Source organism: Pelodiscus sinensis, chromosome 16 (genome assembly GCF_052426305.1).
Source record: "Pelodiscus sinensis isolate ZL-2025 chromosome 16, ASM5242630v1, whole genome shotgun sequence".
Lineage (NCBI taxonomy): Eukaryota > Metazoa > Chordata > Testudines > Trionychidae > Pelodiscus > Pelodiscus sinensis.
The window spans coordinates 16575086-16581085 of NC_143067.1; positions in this window are offsets into that span (position 1 = coordinate 16575086).

The window sequence follows — 6000 nt, forward strand, 5'->3', positions numbered from 1 at the left end:
TCTGCGCTGTGACTGCTCTGGCCAGCACTTGCACCTCTACTGCTCTCCTGGAGAGGTCATAAAGCCCCAGGGAAATGAGTGGCATTTCCTGTGTGGCCAGAATTGTGAGCCCATGCCGAGGGAGCAGCACACCACAGCACATGTGAAGATGAGTTTGAACATTCCACCAAACACCGCAACGACTTCCAATACTTCTGCTCCCACAGGTACCAGATCCCAGGGGCACTGAAGGGCACCAACACAGAGTATCCAGGAGATCTTGGACATCATCCAGGCATGGGGAGAGGAGTCCATCCCCTCAGAACGCCGAACTGGCAAGAGGAATGCTGACATATATGGAAGGATCGTAAGCTGCTTAGCAGCTAAAGGATATTCCAGGGATCAACACCATAAGTAGGTATTTTTGTGCTCAGGGCAATACATTAATTATGCACCCCCCTCTCCTTACTTTTGCAGATTATTTTTACTTATTGCATCTTTGTGCCCCGATTATGATGTGCCCAGAGCTAGCACCCTGCTTGCCCCACCCTTGTTATGGTCCTGCCAGGAATGCCCAGCCATACTGAGTAAAGATCAAAGCACTCAGGGGCTACGTCTAGACTGGCCCCTTCTTCGGAAGAGGCATGCTAATTTCTAACTTTGGAATAGGGAAATCCGCAGGGGATTTAAATATCCCCCACAGGATTTAAATAAACATGGCCAACGCTTTTTTTCCGGCTTGGGGAAAAGCCGGAAAAGAGCGTCCAGACTGGCGCGATCCTCCGGAATAAAGCCCTTTTCTGGAGGATCTCTTATTCCTACTTCAGTCTGGACGCTCTTTTCCGGCTTTTCCCCAAGCCGGGAAAAAAGCGGCGGCCATGTTTATTTAAATCCCCCGCGGATTTCCCTATTCCAAAGTTAGAAATTAGCATGCCTCTTCCGAAGAATGGGCCAGTCTAGACGTAGCCAGGCAGTCCTACCATAAGGCAAAGGAGGTGAGCCAATGTCCTGAGGCAGCACCTCACATGTGCCACTACCATGAGCAGCTGGATGCGATATTGTGGGGGGCAGCCAGCTCCCCCAGTGTGGTCATGGAATCCACCTACGACACGCCTGGTGTCAGCATGCAGAACAGTGTGATGATGGAGGGGGAGGAGGAGAGTAGCCAGCATCCAATCCCCAAGAGCTAGGGAAGCTTCCCAGTCTTCCCCCATTTCTGTTCCTCTTTTTTTCCCCCTCTTTAATGATAGATAAGAGTAATCTAAACTATTTACAATTCAACTAAAACCTAAATACAACATTTAACAGGAATTTAAAGGCTAAGGTGAAGTAGGGCAACTGCTCTTCTGTGACTGAAGCCGGCGGCGGTCAGAGAAGAACTGAGGAGGCAGTTGGCTGTGTGCATGAGATGAACAGGGCACAGTTACTAGAAAGCTGCTGACCATGGCGCACCTACGGAGACACTCCTCAAAGAAGAAATGATCCACAAGCAGATGGACTGCATTCACTTCCTCATGGAGGAGATGTGAGCCGAGTACCTGGACCAGATTGCCAGGTTACAGGAGAGCAGCAGGCCAGACAGGCTGAAACCATGTTAGCCTCCCTGACCACTGTTATAGAGCACCTGGTAGTGTGCATGGAGAAGGCCTCCTCCATGCCTGCTCCAATGATAACCCCTGGTCTCTCCTCCCCCAGCCCTGTGGTTCCCCCTCACAGAGTTCCCAGGGGCCACCAGGGTCCCAGGAGGCAGAAGGCGATCCCCAGCCACATTCCTGAGCCCCCTTCCACCTTTGAGTGCCTAATTCTGTCCTTTCCCAGCATTCTCCTCCCCCCCCCCAATAAAAACTCCTGTTCTTTGCACAATGGTCTCTTTAGTGTGAATACTTACAGGGGTGGGGAATTAAAGTTAAACACAGGGAATACAGGGGCAACTTGTAGGGAGCCATGAGGAAACATCTCAAAACTGTCCTTCAAGACCTCTCTGATTTGCTCTGCCCCATGTATGCTCTCCTTATGACACTGGTGGCCAGCTGCTCAAACTCTGGCTAGGCGCTCTGTTTCAGTCCCCTCCCCCCGTGCCAAGTAAGTTTCTCCCTTGTTTGTCGCACAGATTATGGAGCACACAACAGGTCAACACCACAAAGGGAATGTTGCATTTGCTGAGGTCTAACTGGGTAAGGAAACTCCTAAATCTACCCTTTGAATGTCCAAATTCACATTCCACCACCATGCTGCAGCTGCTTAGCCTGTCATTGAACTCCTTCCTGGGGTCCAGGCTACCCATGTATGGCTTCATCGGCCATGGGAGGAAGGGGTAGGTTGGGTCACCCAGGATCATAAGGGGCACTTCCATCTCTCTGTCATTTTCCTGTCTGGGAAAAAAGTCCTAGTGTGCATCCTTCAGAAGAGGCAGGGAATTCCTAAAGGAGGTGGGAGAGGGGAGGGGGAAACCTGGGAGGAGGGAGCTGGAAGGGGGAAGAAGGAGGGGGAGGAAGTATCAAACTATGGTACAGATGTGGTCTCCTCACCTTAAAAAAGATATTTTGGTCTTGGAAAGGGTTCAGAAAAGGGCAACTAAAAATGATCAGGGGTTTGGAACAGGTTCCATATGAAGAGGGGCTAAAGAGACTGGGACGTTTAAGTTTAGAAAAAAGGAGACAGAGGGGACATGAGTGGTGTGGAGAGGGTGCATAAAGAAAAGTTCTTCTTTAGTTCCCATAATAGAAGGGCTAGAGGACACCACATGAAATTAATGGGTAGCAGGCTTCAAACTAATAAAAGAAAGTTCTCCTTCACAAAGCACATAGTCAACCTGCAGAACTCCTTGCCACAGGAGGCTGTGAAGGTTAGAACTGTAACAGAGTTTAAAGAGAAGTTAGTTCTCCATGGACCCAACCTCCATGAAATTATCTATGAGCCAGGGGGTAGGAATGGTGTCCCTGGCGAGCTATTAGCCAGGGGGTAGGAATGGTGTCCCTGGCAAGCTATTAGCCAGGGGGTAGGAATGGTGTCCCTGGCCTCTGTTTGTGGAAAGCTGGAGATAGATGGCACAAGACGAATTCGGTCCATCCCCTCCGGGGTACCTGGTGTTGGCCGCTGTTGGCAGACAGGCTACTGGGCTAGATGGACCTTTGGTCTGACCCAGTATGGCCGTTATGTTCTAAGCTCAGGACTCAGGGGCGGGGGTCTCACTGAACCAACTTGATTTTCATGTTGCATGTGGCCTTTGATAGCCAGGCTGGAAGCTATCCTGCCCTAGATGGTTGCTTTCCTGTGCCTAGTGCGGAGATTGTGGACGTTGGAGGCCTCCCCCCAAACCTGGATGCGGTCCACGATGTCCGCACTAAACCAGGCAGGCACCCGCCTCTTGCGGCCCCAGGGAGCCACCAGCCTGGTCCTGGGAAGAGGCGGAGGGCTGGGTAGCAGTGGGTGGCTGGCTCATGCCGTGCCAGGTGCAGGGTCTGTTGGCTGGGTAGTGGCAGGCTTGCACCTGGCATGAGCACCGTAGCCAGACCGTGGCCCTCTAAGGGCTGCGGGGCTAGGAGGGGGACAGAAGAGTTTCCCTGGCTTGGCCCAGAGCCACCGGGGCAAGCTGGGAAGAGCTTGCCTCCAACTAGTTTGAATTAAGTAGCTACACAGCCCTTAATTCGAACTAGGCACTAGTCCTCATAGAATGAGGTTTACCTAGTTCGACTTAAGCGCTCCGCTAGTTTGAATTAAGTTCGAACTAGCGGTTTGCATGTGTAGCGCCTATTAAAGTTAATTCGAACTAACGGCTGTTAGTTCGAATTAACTTTGTAGTGTAGACATACCCTAACTTAGAAATAAAAACATACCAACACTTAAAAGTGGTCCTGTAGCACCTGAGAGATTAACAAAAGAATATAAATAGTATCATGAGGTTTCGTGAGTACAACCCGCTTCTTCAGATGGAGTGGAGCAAGATAATTAATTCCAGTACAAGTTCTTACAGTATTTTAAGAGACACTGATGGTAACACTGCAACAAGCATATGTGAATGTTTTACATTAGCATTTCCAACCTCCTGATTATGTGCACTAAAGAATGCAATCTAGCTAATTATCTTACATTAAATAGGACTGAATTGAATGCACGAGGGGTTGAATGTACCAAACCTGTGTTTAAATATGCAGGGCTAAAAGCCATTCCTGGAGTAAGAGATTCATAAGGGGAAGCTAGTCATATTAAGAATCAATAAGATGTTAAAGAATTAGGCCATATAGGACAACAGGCTAGCCTAGCACAAAAAGGAATCTAATGTTTGTCTAAGGAAATTAAAATTAATTATGCTAAGTTACATAAGTGCTTTGTAGTATAGAAGAGACCACCCTATTAGCATACTTATGACCTCCCAATGTAGGATAAGCATGTCCCTCTTTCTTCCTTGAATATTCTTTCCAGCTTTGTAATATGGTTGCAACTTTGGCTGTGGTTCTTTAAGAAACCTAGGACATACTACTGTAGGCTAGGAATTTCTAAAGGAGCCTAAAGGTAGCTTGCACTAAAATCAAATTAGAAGTCAATGAAATGTGGTTACCTAAGTATCTTTGACTCCTTCAGAATTGATCACCCTTACTTTAATTTTAGGCAAATACTCCTCATTGTCAATACAAAGTGAGCAATACAGAATCTGCAAACCTATTGCAGAATTAGAACATTTCTTGAAACAAAGGTAAAAAACCTAGTTCCTTAGCTTACAAACATGCACGTATTAAAATGTAAGCATGTGAGTAATTTCACAAAAGTCAGAATACAGTATTAATAATCCCGCCTAGTCCATATGATTACTTATACTCTGCATAAAGTTTGCAGGATTGTAGCTCTAGAGCTCTACTCAACTTTGGAAGCCCCAGGGCCCACAATGCTACTCAAGTTGCAGCTCTCGGCATCTGTTAAGTGTGGTATATGCAAATATGTATATGCAAATAACCTCTTTCACACTGATGGACATGAATATTATAAAGGCAAGACTACACAACACGCAGGTCCCCTTTTTAGCAGTTCTGCTGATATTAATAAAATGCAATATTTATCTGATTTCCACCCATGACAGCACTTGTAATCAGCACTTTTTAAAAGAAAATTGTATACCAGTGTTTTGGGTGTTCAGCTTGAAGCCTCAGGTTGTGCGTTTCTTGGAGTGATTTTACTCAGAAAAAGTTTCCAAGCCAGAGCACTCCAACATGTGGCAGGCAGGAAGCTGGGTGAGTCAGGCTGGACACGAGAAGCAAAAAAGGACATGCCTGGGAGCCCAGTCCTGGATTCCCAGCAGGGCCAACATCCCCACGCAGGAGTCCATCGCTCCATGCAGGACAGAGGCAAGGCTGCCTGGCCGTGGCACCGGACCCCAAACGTGACCAGTTTGAGCCAGTCAGCACCTCTCATGCTCTGCCCACAAGGGTAAGCAGCTAGCACTTCCCACAATACCCGGGTGTTCCCAGCACCTCCTTCCTGGAGGCTAGAAACACTGACACTCTGTATCTATCTGTTCCAGCCAGCCCGTCCGCTTGCGTCTTTCAATGCTCACCCCACCTGGGAAATGCCTCGCCGTTGTGGAGCACGTACCCAGTGTTCAAAGGATCCCACCCGCAGACTGCACGTTAAGCCCCATGTAAACCCAAATCACACTGTGGGCCACAAATTAATTGAGTAGCCCCGCACTAGAGCTTCAAAATATGCAAGCCCTTATACCAGTAGCTGTTCCTTAGTCCTACTGATAGATTTCAGTGAGATTTCTTGCGTGAGTAGGGGTTTCCAAGGTCACACTAACCTTTTATTTCTTCTAGACCTTCAGTATGTATATCTGTCCCTGTGGCAAGAGCAGCATGATCATATCCGATGCTGCAGAACAGGACTAAGGTACATGTGCAAGCTGTCCCCTTAGATCACATCAGTCCTAAATTTCTTACTTTCATGAACATTATTCTTAACTACAAAAATGATCAGACGTTAGCACCACTTAACATTTTCATAATTTATAAGTATTAGCAAGTTGGCACA